Raw genomic sequence first — 26,849 nt, 5'->3', positions numbered from 1 at the left:
TTCTGTAAAAACCTGATTTACAAAAGAGGAAAATTTAATAGAATATGAGCATAGGAAATTTCTCTGAAAGTATCCACTATGGAGTTCCTTAATGTAAATTCTCCTGATTAGCTTAAGGGAGTGTTGAAAACACATAATTTTTTTTGGTAGAGTGTTCAGGGACTAAAGAAAATTAAAAGATGGTATAGAAATTTATGAGATATAAAGATAAAATATCACTGGACATACTTCAACACAAAAAAATAATTTTATTTACAAAAAAGTATTTACCAGTCACTAATCACAAACATATCTAGAACAGAGGATGAGAAGTCCTTACATTTTACAATATTACTGAGAACAACTCATTCTCTGTACCCAGGAGCATCCATGGGTTCTCGGGAGGAAATGCCATCAATAGTGCAGACCACTGACCTCAGTAGGGCTGATCCCAATGCACACAGGCCTGTGGGGTTGAACTTTTTCACTAGTAAAGACAGATTTTCTTTGGAAATTGTTCCAAAACAAAGAACTTTTTTCAATATAAGTGTAAATAATGACTGTATGTTTTATAGAAAATATAACTTTCTCTGTTATCTTATGGGTTGTCAAATCTAAGGAAGACCCTGAGCAAAGCTAGTTGTAGCATAGGAAATAGGGATACACAGTTTCTTAGCTCCCTTTTTGTTTAACAGAAGGGTTCATTTTAGAAAGGTAATAGTTTTAAGGACAAGGATATTGTTTCAGCAGGAGCTCTTCATTAGCAAGAAATGTGGTTTTCATTGTATAGCATAAATAGGTGGAGCACAGGATGTTTTTTGTTTTGTTTTCAAGTGTATGACTTGATAACACATCACAGAGTTTCTATAGTCGTTCACTTACTGTTCTAATAAATGAATTGGCAATATTACATGCCACAAATCATAATTGATTTTTAAACCACTGGTTACATAATTTTATTATAAACTGCCTTCCTTCTCTAATTGTAAATCAAATCATGTCAGCACTGAAAATTACTGTCATCAAAGAAAATTTATCAATGTAACAACCTATAATTAATAGAATTGATGCACATGGAAGAATGCACTTATTAAAGTTAGCAATAGATGACTGAAGGTAGAACAAGCTTGACATTGAAAGTTTATTTTAGACTACTATCCTGAAGATTTTATCTGAATTTTTATCTATATAGTTTGAGTTTAATAATAGTTGCATACATCTCCTAATCAATTGCATCATCAAATCATATTGAAAGAAGTGGCTCTCATCAAGGACAGCCTGGTTTTAGTGAGTAAGGACTTAATTCATTAAGAGAGTCTTGAAAATATAACATGTATTGCTATTCAACTGCTCTGTTTTTAATCTCACAGGATATAGAATGCCTACAGTGCTTGTGTGAAAGTGTGTATGTACAGATAGTCTTCATGTTGGTGATGTGTGTATAAGAGTATTCATGGTATAGATGTTCTTTCCAGGGGATAGTTCTCTTGTTGATCACCATTATTATTTTCCCCTTAGAAATTGCCACACCTTAAATAAATCCTTAGTTATAGTTCAAGAAAAGTGGAAATCTTGAGTGTTACATCTGTTAATACCAAGGTTGGTTTTTTTTTTTTCCTATGGCAACATTGGATGCTAAAATCAACAGATACTTTTGGTTCAAGAAAAAGACTAGGGAAACACTTACTTTGTTTTTCTAGAAACTATATTTAAATAAAAGTACAGAAATATAAAAATTAATAAACCAATAAAAGCCAAGAAACAGTGAAATTCATTAACCACAGAAAGGTTTTGCTACATTGCTGAAAAGCAAAGAAAAGCAAAAAGGTTTAAAACAAGGAAACAAAAATTATTTTAGGAAAAAATATTCATTGAATGAACTCCAGGGGCCACTCAGTATACTCCCACATTAACTCTGTATGGATTACAGTAGATTGTTGGTGGGCAAGTCAAGAAAACATGTAGTGAAAGTCTTCAACCACAGCTTGTCAGCTACACTTTATTGGCACTACTACAAATTCATCCAATGCTGCCCATCCCTAGGTTCATTTGATATGACTGGAAACTGGTGTTATAAAAATTGTAAATTAGAAGTATACTCACCTGGCAACTATAAATTGCTGTTATTATCAAAATGTTTTTAGTAACTATTAAATTAATTATTTTAAAAAATACTTTGCCTTCACAAATTCTGTCTCAACTTGCTTGCTTCTTCAAAGCCCAATTATCTCAGAATAACCATTTGCCAATTAATGTTATTTTGCCTTATAAGGACAAATAAGATGATATTCTGTATCTCAAAAAAGCATCCTGTTCATCTATTCCCATTTGACAAGAAACATCAAGAAGTAGATTTTTCTGGATTATCCTGGTCCAAATTTCCTTTTATTGTCCTGAAACCATAGGATGAATCATATGTTTAGAAAATCTCTTGTCTTTGGGAAATAAGTCTGACATGTAATTATCTTTTTTAGAGTTCCTATAAGAAATCATTGTCCCAAATTTGTACCAGCCTACTATTTTTGCTCAAACAAAGAAAATCAGGAGACTGTTCTTTACTGCACTCTCCTCAAATGATATTAAAGAAATATGGTTAAATATCATAAGTGTGAATCATTTTTGCTCTAGAGAGGTTAGAAAGGATTTATAATATTTCTCCTTTTTACAAACAGAATTTTGACCTGAATGAATCCTTCTGTGTCCCACCAGCCTCAAAGTTTACTGGGGATGAAAGTCCAAATTTTCTCTGACTTAGTATAAAAGGAATCTCGTGAGCAGATAGCTAAGACTAATTTTATAATATACGAATTGTGTCCAATGCTATTTTAAATAGATTTTAACTAAAAATATATATTCAAATATTTTTACTGACCTATATGATACTTGGTTCTGAAACTCCTACATGTCATATGAGCCCCCATAAATAGAGAAAACACGCCCATGAAGTCAAGGAAACAAGATCCAAACTAGATAAAATCATGTGCAGGCCAGGATTTTTCAAATCTTTCTTGTCGTGCTGAAACTTCTAGCTCCTGGAAAATAACACACTTCTTTTTTCCTAGACACCCAAAAATATGGCTCCTCTCTTGGGCATTAACAATATCTAGCGTTACATTTCGATGCCAATAAGATCCAGTGAAGAGTGGATTCAGCTGGCATACTCGTAATGATCAAACTGTGTGGAATAATCTACTGGTGAACTTCTCTTGGGATAAATCACAATTTGTCTAGCATATAATCTTTGCATATTTGGATGCTTCAAACTAGACAAAAAAAAAAACTAAACTACAAGGCTCCATTGGTGGTCCTTGACCTTCTACATCTTTTGGCCCTAGAACCAAGTATGGTCTATGATCAGTTTATGAGTTTAACTAAAGACCTCTTGTTGGGCAAGGCATCTGCTTATTATGATGGATATGGCATGGTGTCAAGTAGAGGGAGAAAACGATAACAGATGATGAATATACCATGAGGAAACACCACAGTCCAGAGCAGAAGCTCTGTGATCACAAGAGCTGGGTTCAAATCCTGACTAAGCCTCAACTAACTATGTGAGCTGAGGAAATGTCTAAGGTTTTAAATGTTGTTTTACCTGGTTTCTAAAGGGAAGTGAAGAAAGAAATGAACAAACAGAACAGAAACTACTCATAGATATAGAGAACAGACTGATAGTTGTGGGGTGGGGGGACCGTGTGAAAAAGGTGAAGGAATTGAGTACAGATTGGTAATTACAAAATAGTCATGGGGATGTGAAGTACAGCATAGGAAATACAGTCAATAATACTGTAATAACTATGTATGGGGCCAGGTGGGTACTGGAAATATCAAGGGGAACACTTTGTAAAGTACATGATTGTCTAACGACTATGCTATACACCTGAAACTAATACAAAAATAATATTGAATGTAAACTGTAATTTCAATTTTTTTTTAAGTAAGAAAAAATTATTTGTTAAAAAGTAAAGAAAGAACTTGCTTGCCGGGAAGGGATGACGCAGGGCTCCATGTCCGCTCCTCAGAAACTTTCACACCTGGCTGGTGATGCTGGTGGCCAGGACAGCCATGGAGGAAGTACACCTGGCTCTGGGTCTCACAGAGAAGCTGAGGAGGTCCCCAGGAGAGGTGGGCCACATCCAGGCAGGATCTATGTGTCTCCAACACTCAGCTTTGGGCAGGCTCTGGCCTCCGGGACCCAGGGAAGGTGCCAATGAGCCTGCAGAGCCGGTGCCCAGGCAGTGTGAGCTCTGCCAGTTGGGTCTCAAAGGTCCTGAATAGTCCCCGTTTGGTGGCCCATCTGGTGCAAAACACCTGCAACCCACTGCTAGCAAGTTCAGAAGGGGTTAGCCAGCCGTGTAGGCCTCACCCATTGGCCTTTGCTCCCTTTGCCATTCTCTCTTCAGGAGCGTTGGACTTGCAGCATCCCATATCCCCAGCCGCGCTCCCCATCCCACCCTCACACACACGCCCCAGCCCAACCCCCACCCCCCAGCTTTCTCTGTGACATCACAAGCCCCTGGCTGAAGTTAGTTCTGTGCATGCTAGGCCTTAAGAGACATGGGAATAGAGAGACGCTTACCTAGTTTCTACTGTATTCTCAGGTTCGTTTGGCGTACAGTCGGCTCTAGATGGGCAGTTTGCTGTCTCGGTTTCTTCTGTATTCTCGCCAACACTGTCCCTTGCTTCTCCCTGTCTACTGTAATGACGCCCCGCCTGGCCAAACCCACCTTGCCACTTTCACACTTGCCTTTGTCCCTGGTTACAGGCTGTTTCACCTGGATTGTGTGCCTATACCGTCTGGCTTTGACGTTGGGCCAAGAGGTGGTATTCCCACACACAGACTACACGCGCTCTTCTGAGGATCCTCCCCTTGGGAAACTGGAAGGACCCTCCAAAGAGGCCCATGCTGCCTGCTTGTAATTCCATGTGTGGACAGTCAAGAACAGTCAATATCCCTCAATATCCCTCCTCCAGGCTCAGATTTTCTCTCTTACATGCACCGCCTGAGCAGGTAGTCAAGTCAGTGAAGCCAATCCCAGCCAGTACCATCCCACTTTCTTGTCCAAAGGAGATGAAGGTGATGGTCCAAGACATTCCCCCCCAAAGGGATGGCAAAGAATGAAGATAATGGGCAGGACAATCCGAACAGCCTGCATAGCAGTGGGGACCTACCACTGACATCTAGGCCCCTGAAGACCAAGGGAGTCCTCACTTTTTGCATTCCTGGGCCTCTGGACCTCAGTACCAACACCCACAAGATGACTTGAGTGGAAATGCTCAGATGTCTCCCATGGGCTTTCTCCGAAGGCCGGGTGGTCCCAAGCTCACAGAGCCCTCCAGAGGTGTCCTGCCTCCTCTGAAGCTTGACTCAGAAGCAGCGGTGCTCTCTGACCCAACACCATGCTGCGCGCTGCTGCATGAGGACCACCCACCCGGCTTCCCAAGTTACTAACAGTGTAAGGAGATGCTCTGCCCACCAAGGAGCAATTCTCCCCTGGCTTCTTCCAGCAGGAAGCCCTGCAAACAAAAAATTTTCCATATCACTTTTGCTACCACTGCTGTGGGACTCTGGTGAGCTGCCCCCACCTCTTAAACTGCCTTGCCTTGCTATTGACAAAATCCTGGGCACCTTGGAGAACACCTTAAAGGACAAAAATAAGATCAAGTCTAATTCTAGTACCACTCAGCTGACCCTCTATCTCTCTCACTGGTTCGGCAATTGCAGACACCCTGCCCCCGACCACTCAAACTAGGCAGATCCCTGCTACTGTCACAGCCATCGTACCGGCAAATTTAACCTCTCACACTACTACACAAGTTAATGAAATTGAAATGGATACCACTTCCCCTTCCCAGAGGGACCTTTCCCATTCTGTCCCTGTGTCCAGAGAGGATGACATCGAGGCTATGGACACCATTCCTCTCTCCTGACCACAGTGTTATAGGTGCTTCCTTTTTCCTACCCATTCTGCAATGGGCCCTTATCTTTGCCCCATTACATATTAAATAAAACCTGAGTACTGTTAATCTGCCTCTGCTCCTGTGTCTTTTTAACTCAGCTGTAGAGGAAGAACTGACATATGAATGTTGATGTGTTGAGGTAGGCTTAACCATGCAAAATTTCCTGTGTCCCAGTGACTGAAATGTGGAAGTAGCAACAATTTATGACTGCACATGCTGACTCCTGAAATCTTTATTTTGAGTGCAAGGAATGATAATCCAGGAGGAAGTAAGGTCCAGAGGAGGGAGATGTAGTGACTCACTCTTGCTCTTTTCTCTATGCTTTTCTCTTCTCTCCCACCACGCTGACATCAGTAGAGGCTAGAAAATTTCTAGTAGTTAGAGAAAACCAAACTTTAGGGTGTTTTTTTGTTTTGTTTTGTTTTTTAATGTTGAAATGGTTTTGTGTGCGTGTGTGTGTGTGTGTGTGCGCGCACGCGCCTTATTTTAGACATAGGCCAGCCATCCTCACACATTTCCCATTGCATCCAGAGATGATGAATTTGGCATCTAGATTCTTTAGTCTAGAGGAACAAAGTAAGAAAAAGTTCATGCCTGCTCTTTAATTATTGAAATTTTATGTTTCAGGTTTCTTTGGGTATTTTCAAAAGAATATAAGCACCCCTGTGTTCGCTGCAGCATTATTTACAATAGCCAAGATTTGGAAGCAGCTCAAGTGTCCATCAGCAGATGAGGATAAAACAGCTATTGGAATAATACTCTGTCATAAAAAAGGAGAAAACTTTACCCTTTGGAACAGCACGGATGGATGGACCTGGAGAACATTGTGCCAAGTGAAATAAGCCAGTCAGAGAAAAATAAATATCATATGATTTCACTCATATCTGAAATCTAATGAGCAAACTGAACTGCAAGGCAAAATAGAGACAGACTCATAGATAAAGAGCAGGTTGACAGCTCCGGGGGTAGGGAAGTGGAGGGATCAAGCTAAAAAGAAAGAGAAGAATTCATGGACACAGACAATAGTGTGGTAGTTGCAGCGGGCAAGAGGGGAGGTGGAAGAGGGTATAGGGGCATAACTGGTAATGAAAAAACACAATAAAAAAAATTTTAAAGAAAAGTTATGTTTACATAGATTTTACCATACTGCTTCAAAATATTAGAAAAGGTCCTCTTTAATAAGCAGCATGGCTCTAATCCAAATTGCTAAAATATTAAATCATACAAGTTAAAATTGTGCTAAAATATTAAATCATACAAGTTAAAAACAAAAACACCATTACAGAGTTGCGTGAACTCCTCCAGGGACCTTGATGCTGATTCATTTATTCTAAGTTGTTTATTACAGTTCCAGAGGATCAGTGCTCCCTCATACTGGCTTCAGAGAATCACCTGCCCTTTGTGGTCAGAAATGCCTCTCAGAAGCAGGGTTGAAATCCACTTTGCTTCTATTAGTCCCACATCGTCTCTATGCCTGGCAGTAGTACCCAGTTCTGGCTGACCCTACAGTTCTGCAGGGTCTCCACTGGACTTAATAAAGGCAAAATTCCTGACTCTGTGGAGCCTACATCTGGTTGGAGGGAGGAAAAGAAACAACAAACACATGTAAATTATTCATCACCTGCTCGGTTAGCCAGTAACAAATGCGGTGGAGAAGAAAGAAGTATATGGAGGACTGGGACTGTCAGGAGAGGGAAGCGGTGTTTGCAGTTTAACCATGGACAGGCCTCCCTGGGAAGATGGGGTTTGACTAGTCTAACAGGAGGCAGCTGAGTCAGACACCTGAGGGAAAAGCGTCCCAGATCATGGAAATCATCCCTGCGAAGGCCCAGGGGAAGAATGCCTCAGATCCTCAGGGAGCAGTTCGTAAACAAATGTGGCTGGAACAGAGTCAAGTGGGAGGGAGGAGAGGACATGAAGATGGGTGTTGAATTCCCCACACTGCCATTTATTTGCTGCATAATCACAGATGACTCAACCTCCGAACATGGTGAACTTGGTGTTTCTTCTGTGGCCTATTTACCTTGGAAGATTTTGGAAAGATAAAATAAAACAGTGTAGGGAAGTGACTTATAAGCCACTTTGTTATTGTTCTATACATTAAGAGAGATATATAGAACATCTAGAAAATATAGAAGATAATAAATAGGTAGGTAGATAAATAGAAGATAGAGTTATAACTGAATACTCCCCACTAAAATAATTCAGGTGTTGAAGCCCTAACCCGCAATGATATTTGGAGATGGGGCCTTTGGGAGGAAATTATGTTTAGAAGAGGCTATCAGAGTGGAGCTGTCAGAGGGGATTAATGCTGTTAAAAGAAGAGAAAAGGATGCAAGGCTTTCTCCTTCTGCCATGTGAGGACACAGCAAAAAGGTGACTCTCTGAAAGCCAGAAGAGACTTCACTAGGAAATGAATCTGCCTTAATCTTGGATTTCTCGGCCTCCAGAACTGTGAGAAATGAAGGTCTGTTGTTTAAGTCCCCCAGTCTATGATAATTTCTTATAGCAGCCTGAGCAGATAAACAGATAGGTAGATAGGTAGACAGACAGATAAATGATAAATACACAAATACATAGGTGATGGTGGAGACAGAACGTATATAGGCATAGTGTGTATACTTAATGAGTGGCTGAAGCAGCAGTGCTTTGATTGTCTTCACTAGGCAATTCAAATAGAGGATCCCCATTTTAAAGGGAATGTGAAAGTATTTGCTTTTATGAAGTAAAACTATGGAAAAAATATGATAACTGTCCCTAAACATGCATAACACTGAGCCTAATGCAACATTCATGAGATTAGCCCTGTAAAAACAAAAACACCATTACAGAGATGCGTGGACTCCTCCAGGGACCTTGATGCTGATTCATTTATTCTAAGTTGTTTATTACTATTCCAGAGGATCAGTGCTCCCTCATACTGGCTTCAGAGAATCGCCTGCCCTTTGTGGTCAGAACTGCCTCTCAGAAGCAGGGTTGAAATCCACTTTGCTTCTAATAGCCCCACATCCTCTCTATGCCTGGCAATAGTACCAGGAACATTCTTAAAATCCACACTTCTTGCCATGGCTGGGTGGCTCATTTGGTTAGAGCATCATCCTGTACACCCAAAGGGTTGCAGGTTCAATTCCTGGTCAGGGCACATACCTAGACTGTGGGTTCAATCCCCATTTGGGGCATGTATAGGAGGCAACTGATCAATGTTTCTCTCTCTCATTGATTTTTTTTTCTCTATCTCTCCCTTCCTTTCTCTCTAAAATCAATAAACATAGCCTTGGGTGAGGATTAAAAAGAAATCCATACTTTTTTTATTGATTTTTAATAATTTATTTTTGTTGCATTTTTTTCTATTACCATTTATCCCCCTTATACCTTCCTTCACCTCCACCGTCACCACAGTGTTGTCCGCATACATGAGTCTTTTTTCTTTTTTGCTCTATCCCTCCCCTGCCACAACCCCCAGAGCTGTCAGCCTGCTCTCCATCTGAGTCTATCTTTATCTTGCTCATTAGTTCAGTTTTTTCATTAAATTCCCCATATGAGATCATATGGTATCTGTCTGTCTCTGACTGTCTTATTTCACTTAGCATAATGTTCTCTGGATCCATCCATGCTGTTGCAAAAGAGAAAATTTTCTACTTTTTTAAAGGGGGAGAGAGAGAGAGATCTGTTTTTTGTTCCGCCTATTAATGCACTCATTGGTTGATTCTTATATGTGTTCTGACCAAGTAACGAATCCACAACCTTGGCCTATCAGGATGACACTCTAACTAACTGAGAGCTACCTGACCAGGGCCAAGATCCATACTTCTTGATTTTTCTTTTTAAAAAGGTTTCAAGCTAAATATAATGACCCTGATAAGGCAAATATTTAACAAATGCATAAGAAATGTAAAAATGATTTTTAATTGCATTTTGATGCACTTATATAGTTGAAATATTTCTAAATAAATATAAATAGTCTTTTTTTAATAAAAATAATACATGAACCTGATGACAACTCAGGTTATAATGAAATTCAGCCCTTCTAACCCCAGTTCTTTTCTCCAGAGATAGTTTTCCACTACTTTGTTGTTACCTTCATAATTCTAAAGATTATGCTTATCTTGCTGTATCATGGCATATCCACTTTAGAAAACATTTTTACCTCATTAACATAGAGAAGAAGAAAAAAATCCCACTACTTTCTCTCCACTTCCATTCCAATAAGTTATATTCATTTTATTAATTTGCTACTTCTCTTTGGGAACTTCTCACACTTTTGCTAATTTGTTGATAAGGAAAATGGTAGCATAGTGGCTAAAAGTACTGGGTCTAGAGATGGACAACCTGGGCTGAAATCCTTGTTCCTTAGATTCTTAACTCCATGCTCTTCCTGTGCTTCAGTTTCCTCATCTGTGAACCAGAGGAAAGGATAATACCTACCTTATGGGTGCTGGTGATAATGCAAATAATAATACATTTGAGAATGGGTGAATATCCAAAATGTATAACTAGCTCATACAACTCAACACCAAAATAAAAAACAACCCAATTAAAAGTGGACAGAGAACCTGACTAGACACTTCTCCAAACAGGACATACAGATGACCAATAGACATATAAAAAGATGCTCAAAATCACTAATTATCAAAGAAATAAAAATTAAAACCACAATAAGATATTACTCCACACCTGTTGGAATGACTACCATCAATAAGTCAAAAAATCAATAAACAAGTATAGAGGAGCATGGGTAGAAAAGAGAACCCTCATGCACTGTTGGTGGGACTGCACATTGGTGCAGCCACTGTGGAAAACAGAATAGAAGGTCCTCAAAAAATTAAAAATGGAACTGTCTTATGACCCGGTGATTCCACTTTTGGATATATATTTGAAGAATTCCAAAACACTAATTCAAAACAATATATGAGCCCCTATGTTCATTCTAGTGTTACATATGATAACCAAGCTATATAAACAACCCAAGTGTTCCTCAACTTATAGAAGAATGGATTTTTTAGAAAGTTATGGTACATAGCTTCTGGCCATGATGGAGGTGTAGACAGACACACTGTATCTCCCTCCACAACTAAGAAGGAATACAACTACCTCAAAACTAGAAACAACCAGAAGTTCTAGAAAATCAAAGTGCATGGAAGTCCAACAAACAAAGATATAAAGAAGAAATACTCATCCAGACAAGTAGGAGGGGCGGAGCCAGAGTAGAGAGGACATGGTGTGGTGGTGGCAGCGACAACAGCAGCAGGCTGGCGGAAAGCACAGTTACACGTTTTAAAAAGTCAGGAGGGAAACCGGGGGAGTGTTTCTAGCTCCTCACCAGACCACACAGCTCACTGTCCCAGCACTAGGAAAAAATCAAGCCTCATTGCTTTTGACTGTGCAAACCAGTGGGGCTTGGGACGGAAGCAGAAACTGCTGGTCTTTCAGCGGAGTCCACTTGTTTAAAGGGCCCTCATGGACCTAGAACATCTGCAGACCCACCCACTCTGGGAACAACAGCCAGGGCAGCAGCTAGAGGGGCATCAGTCCAGTGTGGAAGTGGAAGAAGTGCCTGAAAAAGGGGCGAGTGCTGGGCAGGCAGCATTGTTCCTTCTCAGACCCCTCCCCTGCATACAGCGCCACAACATGGTGAAACAGGTTGCCTGTTACTAACAAATACCTAAGGCTCTGCCCCTTACAACCTAGTAGGAGTGACAGCTCTCCTTGGGACATGGAAGCAAACAAATACAGGAAACTTCCAGTCAAGATGGAGGCCTAGACTGACATGCTCCATCTTCCTCCACAACTAAGAAGGAATACAACTACTGCAAAACCAGAAATAACCAGAAGTTCCAGAAAATAAACAGAAGTCCAACATATGAAGTTATAAATAAATGGTGCTCATCCAGACAGGTAGGAGGGGCCAAGCCAGGGAGGAGAGTTCAAGCTGTGCTGTCCATGGCAGCAGCAGTGACAGAGGCAGGACAGCAGTAAGCACAGACACCCATATTTAAGGGGAGGCAAGAAGCTCCTGGGGAGCACCCCCAGCTGCAGACCAAACCCATCAGCCTGCGATTCCAAAGCCGGGGAAGGCAGACCTCCATTGCCTTGGACTGTGAGGCCCAGAGGGCATGGGGATGGAGGAGGAGGCTCTCAGTCTCTCAGTGGAGAGTGAACAGCAGGAATCCATCTTGGACCCCCACCCCTGCAGAAAACATCACAGTGTGGTGAGAAGGGTGACCTGGTAGTGAGGAGTGCACGGGGCTCCACGCCCTATAGTGTAGGAGGTGTGACAGCTCTGCCCAGGAAGCAAAGGTAAACACAAAACTGTCAGGATGGCACAGATCATGATAGAGATCCCAGTGACACAGCTGACCAGACAGCAAATATCTAATCTAATGAAGCAGCAGATAGGAAATGTCTCTGAGGCACAGTTCAGAGCTTTGCTTACAAAAATGCTTACAGACCTAACAGCAGATCTTAAACAAGATGGGGAAGAAATGAAGGCTAGTCCTGCTGAAATGAACAAAAACTCATACAAAACTAGTGGCGAGGAAAAGAAAACCAAGGATCAAGTCAACAAATCAATACATAGGAAATGAACCAACAGTCAACCAGTGCAGAAAGAGGAAACGAGAAGTGAGGAAAATGAGGAGAGGCTCAGAAACTGATGGGACAGCTATAAGCGGGCCAATATCCGAATCATAGGGCTGCCAGAAGGTGAAGAAGAACTAGAAATGGGAAAATTATGTGAAAAAATAATGAAGCAGAACTTCCCTAACTTGGGGAAGGAAATAGACTTACAGGTCCAGGAAGCACAGAGAGTTCCAAAAAAACTGGACTCAGGGAGAACCACACCAAGACACATTATAATCAAAATGTCAAAAATTAAGGATAAAGAGAGAATCTTAAAAGCAGCAAGAGAGAAGAAGAGAATTACATACAAAAGAGTCCCAATAAGACTATCAGCTGATTTCTCAAAAGAAACTCTGCAGGCAAGAAGGGACTGGCAAGAAATATTAAAGGTAATGGAAAACAAAAACCTACAACCAAGATTACTCTATCCAGCGAAGTTGTCATTCAGAATAGAAGGGCAGAGAAAGTGCTTCCAGGACAAAGTAAAACTGAAGGAGTTCATCAGATCCAAACCACTGTTATATGAAATGTTAAAGGGACTTGTTTAAGAGAAAGAGGATCAAAACTGTGAACATTAAAATGAAAACTGTATCACAACAACAGAGCTAGGGAATTGAAACAAAGGCAGACTAAGTAGGCAACAAAAGTGGGAAAAGAATTATAGGTATGGGGAACATTTTGGGGGGAGGTCAGTGGGGAGGGAGAAGGGAGGAAAGGGAGAGGGAGATGGTATAGGAATTAAGAAGCATAGTAGAAGGGAGTGGAATAGACAAGAAGATGTTGAGAAGAACTACACGCACAACCAATGGGCATGGACTAAGTGGGGGTGGGGACAAGTGGAGGGAGGGGGTCACTGGATGGAGGGAAACAAAGGGCAAAGAAATTGGGACAACTGTAATAGCATAAACAATAAAGCATATTAAACACACACACACAAAAAGCTATGGTACATATATACAATGGAATATTACTCAGCCCGAGGTAAGTGAAGTTGTTGACAACCTCCAGGGTGTATCCGTCGATGGTGATGCATGGGGGAGTCCCCGTGCCTTGAGCCATAACGTTCGTCTTCGTCAGGCTGATGGCTAGTCCGAACTCCTTCCATGCGTGGGAAAGGCAAGTGACTAGCTGCTGGAGTCCCTCTTCGGAGTGTGATGTCAAGGCTGCGTCGTCAGCGAAGAGCATCTCACGGATGAGCACCTCTTTGACTTTGGTCTTGGCTCATAGACGGGCCAGGTTATAGAGCTTGCCATCGGATCTGGTGTGAATGAAGACACCCTCGCTGCAGTCCTTAAAGGCGTATTGGAGGAGCATGGAGAAGAAGATTCCGAACAGCGTAGGCGCGAGGACGCAGCCCTGCTTTACTCCGCTGCTGACTGGGAAGGCCTCAGAGGTTGCGCCATTGTAGGACACCGTGCTCGGGTCCACCATCTCGAGCTCTCTGTCAGTCGACTTGGAGGTCAACCGGAGAATCGCCAGGGCAGCCACAGTTATGGCCAAACTGAACCGGCGAGTGTGGAACAATTCCAGCCTCACTGAGAAAACCAGACTGCACATCTACCAAGCCTGCGTACTCAGCACTCTCCTCTATGGCAGCGAGACGTGGACCACCTACGCAAGACACGAAAGGATACTCAACAGCTTCCACATGAGGTGCCTGCGACGCTTCCTGCATGTCGCCTGGCAGGATAAGGTTCCCAACACCGAGGTGCTGAAGCGAGCCAACATGAGCAGTTTGCATGCAGTTCTTAGTGAGAGACGCCTCAGGTGGCTCGGCCATGTCAAAAGAATGGATGCAGGCCGTATCCCCAAGGACCTCCTCTACGGCGAGCTAGCAGAAGGCAAGAGGATGACAGGGCGCCCAAAACTGCGGTTCAAAGACATCTGCAAAAAGGACATGACACAATGCTCCATCAATCTCAACACATGGGAAGTTCAAGCAGACGACCGCCTAGCCTGGAGGCTCGCGGTCAGGCAAGGTACGTCACGCGCAGAGGCTGCACGCAACGAGGAGGCGGTCCAGAAAAGATCGAGGCGGAAGCAGCGTCAACAGCAGCAACAACAGCCATCTGCCTTCACCTGTAACAAGTGCGGCAGGGATTGTCACTCCCGAGTCGGACTGCACAGCCATTCCCGGCGGTGCAGATAGACTCTCAAGAAGCTATGCCATCGTCTCTCGAGACGGACGGCTGCCGATGATGATTACTCAGCCATAAAGAATGAAATCTTACCAGTTGCAACAGTCTGGATGGTTATTAGTGAAATAAGTTTTAGAAAGACAATTACCATGTGATTTCACTTATATATGGAATCTAAAGAAAAAATAAATGAACAACAAACTTGAAACAGACTCATAGATAAAGAGAATAAACTAATAGTTACTAGATTGGAGGGGGTTGGAAAGTTAGGTGAAGAGGTAAAGGGATTAAGAAGTACAAATTTGTAGTTACAGAACAGTCACAAAGATATAAAGTACAGCGCAGGGAATATAGTCAATAATATTGTAATGACTATGCATGCTGTCGGGTGAGTGCTGGAAATATCAGGGGGAACACTTAGTAAAATATATGATTGTCTAACCACTGTGTATACACCTGAAACTAACACAAAATAATATTGAATGTGAACTATAATTGAAAAATATAATTGAAAGAAAAGAAAATCAGGGAGCAAGCACTTGCTATGACTATTCTACCAGGACTCATGGCAGAAGGAGCAGGTAGAAACACATTCCTCCCAGTCTTTGCCTGAAATGCTCTATGTACATATTTAAAAAGCTATTGCCTGAGGGTTAGGTGTCTAGCAAACATCTAAGTGTCAGCTGTGATCTTCCCCATTGGAACCAAGGCTTAGGAGACAACCAGGAGCAAAGGCCAAGATGCTTGATAAGATTCATCTCTTACACCAGGCCACACTATCAAGACAGGGAAAGGTGGCTGTTTAATGCACATAAAACAACACAGAGAGTCCAAGAAAATGAATAAATAGAATATGTTCTAAACAATAGAACAAAGTAAAATTCCTGAAAGAGTTTAATGAAGCAGAGATAAGTGATTTACCTCAGAGAGTTCAAAATAACAATTACACAGGTGCTCAAAGTATCAAACAGAAATCATAGAGCTGAAGAACAAAATAACTAAACTGCAAAATTCAACAGAGGATGCGACAGCAGGCTAAATCTAACAGAAGGATCAACAAACTAAAAGACAAGTCAACAGAATTCACCCAACCAGAGGAACAAAATGAAAAAAAAAAAAAAAATGAAGATAGCTTAAGGGACTTATTGGCACACCATCAAAAGGGCCAAAATATGCATTATAGGGGCCCCAGAGGAGAACTGAGAGAGAAAGGGTCAGAAAGATTACTCAAAGAAATAATGGCTGAAAACTTTCTTTACCTAGGGAAATAAACAGAGATCTATATTCAAGAATTCCAAAAAGTACTAAAAGGATTAAACCAATTTAATTATAATTAAATTGTCAAAAATTAAAGAAAAAAAATCTTAAAAGCAACAAGAGAAAAACAAATTATAACATACAAGGGCACCCCCATAGATTTTTCATCACTAACTTTGTAGGCCAACAGGAAGTGGCATGGTATATTCAAAATACTGAAAGAAAAATACTGCCAACCAAGAATATCCCGCCCAGCAAAGTTGTCCTTCAGAATTAAAGGACAGACAGAGTTTTGCAGATAAGCAAAAGCTGAAAGAGTTCATCACCACTAGAAAGGTTAAAGGGAGCTCTTCAAGCTGATACCTTGATACTAATTAATAAGAGAAAAACATATAAAAGTATAAAATTACTGGTAAAAGTGAAGATATAGTTAAATTCAGGATATACTAATGTAATGATGATAGGTAAATCACTTATAATTCTAGTACAAAAATTACAAGAAAAAAGTATTAAAAATAAATAATTACAATAATTTGTTAATGGATATACAAAGTAAGAATATATAAATTGTAATATCAAAAATATAAAATGTGAGGGGAGGTGGAGAGTAAAAATGTAGAGCTTTTATATGCCTTTGAAGGTTAGTTGTTATCAGATCAAAATGAACTATTATAAATATAAGATCATTTATGTAAACACCATGATAACTACAAAGCAAAAACCTATGGTAGATACAGAAAAGATAAAAAGAAAGGCTTCTAAGTCCACCATTACAAAAACAATCATGAAATCACAAAAGAAAAGATCAAGAAAGAAAGGAGCAAAGGAATTGCAAAACAAGAATTTAATTAACAAAATGACAAGAGTAATTACATACCTATCAATAGTTACTTTAAATGTGAATAGACTAAATTCTCTAGTCAAAAGACAGAGTGGATGAACGAATGAATAAAAAACTAAAAACTATATGCTTCCTAGAAGATATTCACTTCACCTTTAAGGGCACACCTAGGCTGAGAGTGAAGGGATGGAAAAAAGATATCTCATACAAATGAAAACCAAAAGAAAGCATGGGTAGCTATACTTCTATCAGACAAAATAGATATTAAACCAAAGACTGTAACAATGGACAGCAAATCCATCCTTCTATGTGTTCAACCCAAAACCTTAGTCAAATTTGACTGCTTTCTTTTTCTCACATGCAAATTTAAACTATCAGCAAATCCTGTTGGCTCTGCCTTTAAAATATATTTAGAATACACCATTTTTCATTATCTTCACTGCTAGCATCCTAGTCTGCCAACATCATCTCTCACCTGGATACTACAATAACTTCCCAGCAGGCCTCTTTGCTTCTTCTTTCACCTTCCTGCCACCTATTTTCAACACAACATCTAGAGTAATCTTTTAAAAAGATAAGTCAGATCATATTGTTACAGAGTGGGGTCCCCATGATTCCCCAGAGCCTGTGGTTGGAGGATGGGGGAAGGGGACAACTTTCAAGATGCCTTTGCATATCTATGGCTGATAGCTAGTGTCTTAATTATGCAAATGGATTTGGTTCTTCCAAGGCCCCAAGGAGATAGAAGGGGTTTTGACCATAGAATGGTGAGGAAAGAGCAAACAAGGCCTATGCAAGATTCTGTGAATGGTCAGAACTGGTTACCCTGACCACTGTGTCACCATGCATGATCCAGTGCAAGATGGCACATGCTTTCCTGGACTGTCATATGGAGACTGATGACATCATACCCCCAACCCTGAAGGCGAGAGCTGACAAATAAGGGATGGGGAACTTCTGGGAATGTTTTTGGCTTATAACCTGTTGGGGAGCAAGGGAAGGGCTGGGTCCCATGGGAGAACTGGCTCTGAGCAGGAATGCTCACAGCCCTCCCCAGGTTAAAGTATTGTAAATAAAGACCTGTTTTCCTCAACACCAGTGGTTGGGTTTTACATTAAGGTGCCACATGAAAGAACCCCCTTTCACTCTGCCACAATATCACTCTTCTGCTTAAAACCCTGAAAGATCCCCACTTTACTCAGAATAAAAGCCTACATTCTTGAAATAGTTCATATAATCTCTCACAATCTGGCAGCTCTTTTCCTCTCTGACCTTACCACTTCCTGTCTTAGTCCATTTGGGTCCATTTGTAAGAAAAGTGTCATAGACTGGGGGCTTATAAACAACAGAAATATATTTCTCACAATTCTAGAAGCTAGAAAGTTCAAGAACTAGGTGCCAGAAGATTAAGTGTCTAGTCAGAGCCTAATCCCCGATTCATACATGGCCATCTTCTCGCTATAACCTCACGTGGTGGAAGCAGGAGAGACATCTCCCTGAGGTCTCTTTTATAACAGCTCTAACTCTATTCATGAAGGCTCGACCCTCATGACCTAATCACCTTTCATGGGCCCTACCTCGTAATACCATCATGTTGAATATTAAGATTTAACATATGAATTTGGGAGCAACAGTAATATTCAGTCTATAGCATTTCGCCCCCAAAATTCAGGTCCTTCTCACATGCAAAATATATTCATTGTATCCTAATGGCCCCCAAAGTCTTAACTCATTCCAACAGCAATTCTAAAGTCCAAAATCTCATGTAGAGATCATTTAAATCAAATATGGATGAGACTAAAGCCATGATTCATCCTGAGGCAAACTGCTCTCCAGTTGTGAACCTGTGAAATCAAAAGGTTATATAGTTCTAAAACACAGTGGTGGGACATACATAGGCTAGACATTCCCATTTCAAAAGGGAGGAATCAGAAAAAAGAAAGGAGTGAGGTCCTGAGCAAATCTAAAACCCAACAGGGCAAATTTCATTAGACACCAAGGCTCAAGAATAATCCTCTTTGGTTCAGTGATCTGCCTTCCAGATCCACTGGAGTGGAGGCCCTGCTTTCCAGACACATTGGAGCAAGGGGTCCTGCTTTTCAACTGGAGCAATGGTCCAGATTTTACATCAGCAGGAGGCCTTGACCCCATGGCAGTTCTCTGCCTGGGCAACCCCCAACCCTCACTCTGAGGCTGAGGTTCTAAGCCCGTGGCTCCATCAGGAGGCCCTGTTCTTTGAAATCTAGGTAGAGCAAGCCATGTCTTCATGGCTCTGCTGGATAAGCCCATGATGCTCTTGGGTCTGCCAGAGTAGCGCCGGGAGCAGCCAAGAATTCGCAGCACTCCCCAAGTTGTGGAGTGGAAACCTTAGATGACAGGTGGTGCCAGGTCATGTGCACCAAGGTTCCAAAGATGTCAGCAACCCCTCCTTTGAAAACACTCTGTCTCACAGGCCCTTGTAGGCCCTGCCCCACAGAAACTACCACCAACACCCTCACCCCCACCCTGGATCTGTGATGGGAGTGAAAGCTCTGATGATCCCTGAATGGCCTTCAGGATCATTCTTCCATTTTCTTGGACAACTGCTTCTAGCTTCTTTTACAGCTGATCCACACTAATCTTCTCAGATGGTCATTTTACCACACTCTTAGTGTCCTCTTGCAACCACAGTTTCTTATTTCTTATGAAATATAAACAGGTTGAGAATTTTTCAATTCTTTAAATTCTGCTTCCGTTTAAGTGATTTCTCTCTGCTCACATTTTACTATAGGCAGTCAAGAGGAGCCAGTCAATGCTACCAATGCTGAAGCTATTTTTAATAGCCTCAGCTGAGCATCCAATTTCACCACTCCTAAGTTCTGCCTTCCACACAACACTAGAACAAGAACAGAATCCAGCCAGATTCTTTGTCACTTCTTAACAAGGATGGCTTCTCTCCTCCATTGGCTAATAACACATTCCTCATTTCTACCAGAGACCACATCAGAATGGCTTTGCCATTCATATTTCAGCCAACATTCCATTCAGGATTACTTAGGGATTCTCTAAGAAGATTTATGCCTTCATTACAGCTCTTCTTTTTCCTTTCTGAGTTCTTAACAGAATTGCCCATAATAGTCCATTTACAGCAATGTAGGCTTTTTCTAGCATGCACTTTGAAACTCTTCCAGACTCTAATGATTAAACTTAGGTTGTTTCTTCATGAACAAAATAGTTAATATAAACTTCCTAACATTACTCCTATATTATATTTCAGATTATTAAAAAATATATTTATATATATAGTGTTAAACTAATGTGAAACATTCTGACAAACACTTTGTATCAACAGTAATAATTTGTAATGGTATCAGCTTAAACATAATTATTAAGATCTTTAGGTAACTTAAAACTTTGAGTTGAGTCAATATTAAAATGAATTAATTAAAAAATAATTTTTGGATACCTACATGATTTCTAAATAAGAAAAAATATTGCCCTGGCCAGTGTGACTCAGTTGGTTGGAGTACTGTCCCGTAACCAAAGTGTTGTGGGTTTGATTCCCAGTCAGGGCACATGCCTGGGTTGCAGGTTCAATCCCTGGTCTGGGCTCATGCAATCCCCAGTCAGCAAATTGATGCTTCTTTCTTGCATCAGTGTTCCTCTCTACCCCTTCCTCTCACCCTTCCTCTATCTCTATAAAGCAATGAAAGTATGTCCTCAGATAATGATATATATATATATATGTATACATATATATATATGTATGTGTGTACACATACATATACACACATACTTATATATGTATACTAGTTACTAACCATAATTTTAAGTAATATTCTACTTATTTTTATTTTTACATGTTGTAGAGTGACTGAATCATTGTGTCATGTTGCGGACCTCTGACCAGCAGAGTCCATGGCATTGTGGATGACGTGAATAAATGCACAGCGACTGCAAGAATCCTGTGGAGAAGAGGGGACAGAACTGACCACTTTCTAGAGGAGAAAGCACAGTTTGCCCCTGCCTTAACAGGCTTTTATTGATTCTTTAGGTGGATTACATCTAAGAAAGTTGTGAATCACTGTGCCAATCATTGCTTTATATGATTATTACTTTTATATAACAGAGAAAAGAATGTTACATGTGCATGGATGATAAGGATAACTTGACTAGCTACATCCTGTTCTTAGAAATTGGCCCAGAATAAGCCCTAAGAAACTGCTTCTAGGTTACACGCTGAATATCTGTTGTTCTCAGCCCAGAATGAGGGGGTCCTTCAGCATAAAGCAAGCTTTTAACCATTAGAGAAATGCAGGCCCGGGCCCCTGCGGGAAACCAGTATGTGGCATGGATCCTGTGTGCCGCCATGCTCCCAGTGGTTTTCCAATCTAGGGCTGAGCTACATTTGCCTTCACCAAGCACCCCAGCTTCCCATAGTGTCATATTAATAAACATGTTCATTTTTGTTACTTTAACATGTAAAACTATTGTGTATGGCTAAAGAAAGTTGTGTTATCTGTACACATAGTCATCGTCTGCTTAAATGCTTGTGTATGACAGTTTTCAATTATCTCTCAGCTTTTTCTGTGCAATAGAAGTTAAAGTCTCTGATTAAAAGTTCAAATATTATGTGTAGTTGAGAATATAGAAGGCAAGAGTAACAGAGAACTACAATTGAGTATGTATTCCTACCTTTCAAGAGAAAAAAAAAAGGAGTAATTTTGTCCTAACATAAACGACATAGTAAAGGACAAAAGTTGAAGCTAGTGAATTTTATTTGCTTGGTTTATAACATCTGAGTCTGGGGGGAAAAATGCCTATAAAATATATTCAACCTTTAGCAAATTTTACTTAGTTTTGACGGGCTTGTTTCCTAGCACTTTCATCTACAATTTGAAAGATGATTCTTTACCTTTTATATATCTGTCTAGATAGCAGAGATTCTGTTTCTTACCAGAATAATTCTGTTTTCTGTTGACACATATACCTGATTAATAATATTTTTAAAAATTTTAAACCACTAAGAACAAATGTTTTCTCACCTATGAAAGAACTAAGTTTCTTTATACTTGTGGTACTTACATTTATGTTTATATATTTTATTTTCACTTTGATTAAAGAGAACTAACTGTTGTTTCTCAGGAATACACGATCCTCTCTTTTTTTAATTTTATTTTTAATTTCTTGATTTTAGAGAAAGAAAGGAAAGGAGAGAGAGAGAGAAAGAAACATTGATTCATTTTTCCCCTTACTGATGTATTTGTTGGTCGATTCTTGTATGTGCCCTGACTGGGGGGTCATGTCCACCACCTTGACATGTTGCATCAATGCCCCAACCAACTGAGCTACCAGGCCAGGGCTACAATCCTTTCTTTAAAAATTTACAAATAATCTCCCCTGATAACGCTTGAATTTGCTTTCCCAATATCATACCTTACATTTAGAAAAAAATTAAAAACTTGTGGGATATCTTTTACAATTAAAACTATCTTTGACATTTCCCAGAGGGCTCCTGAAAAAAAAATCACAAAAATTGTTCTTTCATCTAATAAAAAAAAAGGATGCTATTGACCAAGATGGCTTTAATGCTCCCCTCAGCTTGACTAAACTTTATGTGGGCTTCATCTTGACTTTAGGACTCTAACCCTCATTTCTTAAGAGCATTTACTTTAGAAAACTTGTGATTGTAAATTTTTTCTCTGCCTTTTCAAAATGAGAATCCTTTTTTAGCCTCTTGCCAGTTTTACAGGACTGTCTTTTACAAAGACCTTGGAGCCATCCCTTTGAAATGTGAAATCATCAAGGAAGAACACTCCCATCTTCCATTCTCTCTGGGAGAATAGGAGCCTCTTTGGCAGGTGCCTTGCTCCAAATTGTAAAACTACCTTCTGTCATGAAGGTACAAGGAAGTTGAGTTTTTCTGTTGGTAAGATCAATTAGCAAGCACAGATGGCCTCCAGTGTCCCCATCCCAGCTCTTAAAGAACTCTCCTGACCTTAATTTTAAGACAATGATTTTCAACCTTTTTCTAATTGCTAAAATTCTGCAGGACACCAAAAAATAACGTTTTTGCCAAGCTGACAAAAGAAAATAGGCATAATTTGATTTATTCACACTGGATAACTATTGCTGTGTTGGCTACTGTCATTTTTTTAATTTAACATTCTAAGGGAAAAGAGATCAGTGCCCCTGACTAAATAGTCAGTTATTGCATGTTTTTAAAATTCTTGAGGCACATCAATTGAAAGTCACTCTTTCAACAAAATTGAAATAAGTTAAGACTTTAGTTCTGGCCTCCCTCTCCTATTACAATATACTTGAATAAATTGTTTCTTGCATGTTTATATTTGTCAGATACAATTTTTGCTTTGATGCTATAAATAATTACATTTGTTCACTGTGTTCCATATGGATCTTAGTTAGATTCAATAGACGAAAAGCTTAATAGGAAGCACTGTCAAATCAGTGGGACACTCAACTTTCTTTAGGTTAAGGTAAAAGTGATACCAATATAAATATTTCAAAAATTTACATTTTATAAAATGGCCCTATAGATTTGTCAATACCCAGCCCCAGCCCCTGCACTGCCCATGACTCTTTTTTAGCCTCAGAGGAAGTGTTACAGAGTAAGGGTTTCAAAAAATCCCCAGAGCCTGTGGGTTGGGGGATGGGAAAAAGGAAACAGCTTTTAAGATGACTTTGCATGACTATGGCTAGTAGCTAGTGTCTTAGTTATGCAAATGGTTTTGGTTCTTCCAAGACCTCAAGGAGATGGGAGGGTTTTTGACCATGAAATGATGTGGAAAGAGCATACAGGGCCTGTGCATGGTTCTGTGAATGGTCAGAACTGGTTACCATGCCCACTGTGTCACAGGCCACTGTGAGGGATTTAAAAATAGGCAGCAGTCATTTTTGTGGAGAGTGGGGAACCATGTGGTTTGCAGAGAGAAGAGAACTACATGTGGCTTTGAGAAAGACAGAGAGAACCATGCATGATCCAGTGCAACATGGCACAGGTTTTCCTGGACTGTCATACGGAGGCTGATGACATCGTACCCCAGATTCTGAAGGAGACAGCTGACAGATAAGGGATGGGGAACTTCCAGGCATGTTTTTGGCCTCTAGCCTTTTGGGGAGCAGAGGAAGTGCTGTGGCAGAACAGGGCTCTGAGCTGAAGTGCTCACTGCCCTCCCCAAGTTGGAATACTGTAAATAAAGACCTGTTTTCCTCAACACTAGTTGTTGGGCTTTACACCAAGGTGCTATGTGAAAGAACCCCCTTTCTCTCTGTAACAGAAGCACTGATAAAACTTTTATGAAGTAATATGTACTATACTCCAAAAAAGAATTTTACTCTCCTCCATCCCAATATTATTGGTTATACTGGAATAAATTGACCACAACTATTCAGTTTTTGGCATCTACAGAGAGTTTGTTTTATTTTGGTGCTTGCCTGAAAGCTTTGCTCCAACTTACTGTTCAGAGTTTGTATCTTCAACAAAGAACAGTCTCATGTAAAGATAGCCTCATGAAAAGGACTATACAGTGCAATATTCTGTAAACTGTTGATTCTGCAGGAAACAAGTTCTTGGGCGCAGTTCCAAAATGGTATCACTGAGGCAACTCTCAGAAAGTGCCTGTGAACTGAGTCAGAATTCCCAGGACTCTTAATCCAGAAGCAAATTTTTTCATAAATACATCTGCTGACCCAAGTTCCAAAAGACAAGAATTACAAAGGACTGAATAATGCACTGATAAGGGAAGTTTAAGTATGCTACTTACTAGGAATATTATTAGTATTATTTTAATTTTCTATATATGTATGAGGTAGTCCATTTTCTTTTTTTTGTCTGTTTTTTTCTTTTTTATACTATTTTTTCATTAATATTTAGTCCCTGTATACCCCCCCACTCCACTGTTGTCAATGCCCTTGAGTCCTTTTTCCTTTTTGCTCAATCCCTCCACCCCCTCGCTTCCTCCCCTGCCCCCCTTGGCTGTCATCCCACTCTCCATCTATGAGTCTGTCTCTACTTTCTTTGTACCATCAGGCCAGGCTTTTTTTTAATTATTAAATTTATTGGGGTAACATTAGTTAATGAAATTACATAGATTTCAAGTAGTCATTTTTTTTCCAGCTTTTCTTTACTGATTATATTGTTACAATAGTTCCAGTTTTCTCCCCTTTACTCCCCTCCACCCAGCATCTCCCTCCCCCAGCATGCCCCCCCCCAAGTCCACACCCATGGTTCGTAAAAAATAACTATCCCTCCCTCTCAGATATTAAGACCCTTTGTAATCTTGTAAAGGACAATGGGCGAAGGTCTCAAGCTCCTCTAGCTGCTTCAGGCTGGACATGGTCGTCATCCTACCTACCCTTGGATCCAGAAATCCCTAATAAGAGTGGGGTGTGGAGGGGAGGGTGGCCTTCCCACATGGGGAAGGATCGTGCAGACTCCAGGTCAGTTGGCTGTCTCCGGACAACGGCGTGCTTGGTTTAACAGGTTGGCATCCTTGTTGCGTTCTGGGGGCAACAGATTTGGCGAAAAGGGTTAAAAGACATCATTCAATCCACAACTACTAGATGACAAAAGGCAGGGATTAATTTTTCAATGTTCCACATTAGGGAAAAAAGTCTGTCTCTATTTTCCTTGTTAGTTCAGTTTGTTCATTAATTCCACATATGAGTGAAATCATATGGCATTTATCTCTCTCTGACTGGCTAATTTTACTTAGCATAATGTTCTCCAGGTCCATCCATACTGTCGCAAAGGATGAAATTTTCTTCTTTTTCGTGGATAAGTATTATTCTATTGTGTAAATATCCCATAGTTGTTTTATCCACTCATCTATGGATGAACACTTAGGCTGCTTCCATATCTCGGCAATTGGAAATAACACTGTAATTTTCTTATTTCTAAAGCTCTGCTTTTGAAAACTGATACAAAATATTTTTAAATGGAATTCAGTTCTTACTGGACTCCCCTCCCCTAAATTCACAATTACTCCAATTGAGCCTTCTTAGTTTTTAAGGCAATATGATTATTTGCATAGATTCATAAAAAAAAATATGTCCTTTTTTTACCGTAACATAATTGGATGAATCACTGTTGTGTCTGGAATATTGTATCTGAGAATGAGTCTCATTAAATCAGGCATGACAAGCCACTATTAATGGAAAAGTTTGACTTTATACATGAATTCAATGTCTACAAAGTCCTTCCAGGAAGGGAAACAAAAGTTAGTTGCTGGCATGCCAGGAACCTTAGAAACCTTAGAAAAGTTTGGCGACCTCAAGAGGATATTTACCCAAATTTATAGGTACTTCAGGTGAAGGCTGGTGGAGAGTTTCTTGAACTTGGTTTCCTAATCTTGGGAGAGAATAATAAATAACAAAGCCATTTAAAAGTTCAATCTAAGATTTTTTATAAAAACTTCAAAATCAAAGTTAACTCTCTGGCCTTTGTAGTTCTATATTATGGACTGGCTCTAGATTTGCAAAGCAAACTCAAGGAGGTCTATATGGATATGTAATAGTCTTTCAGCATCCTGTTTTAATAATCAGGCAAAACCTAATAAGACTAGTTTTTTATGATCGAAATAATATTTGTAGATTATCTTATCACCACAAATGGAGGAGGATGAAACTGTTATGAAAATTGCAAAAGAACTGGAAAAATAGCAAAAGAGATTACTGGGTGTTGGTCATTTGTCTGGTTAATTATTCAGAAATACCTGAGTCCATGGGGACATAAACCTTTGATTGTCTGATTGGCTAGATTATTTAACAAACTCTTTAGGGATAGAAATTAATCTGTAGAAAACTAAATAGTAATACAAACGTTGCTGGCCTATAACAATTCAAATTATTCCTTTTGTAGAGGTGCAAATAAATTTTGTATGTTAGAGACTATAAATCTCTGTAAATAAAACTCTGTTTTGAACTAGTTTTAACACTTCACTGGTTCCCTCATTAATTAAAGAGCTCATTTAAACCTTTAGCAGGTGTTTGTCAGAACAGGGAGGCAGCTAGAATGTACACCTGGACTTTGGTATATGCTAGTCAACCTGGCCCTGGAC

Source organism: Furipterus horrens, unplaced genomic scaffold (assembly GCF_987537825.1).
Source record: "Furipterus horrens unplaced genomic scaffold, mFurHor1.1.pri manual_scaffold_9, whole genome shotgun sequence".
Lineage (NCBI taxonomy): Eukaryota > Metazoa > Chordata > Mammalia > Chiroptera > Furipteridae > Furipterus > Furipterus horrens.
This window is presented reverse-complemented; position numbering follows the sequence as displayed.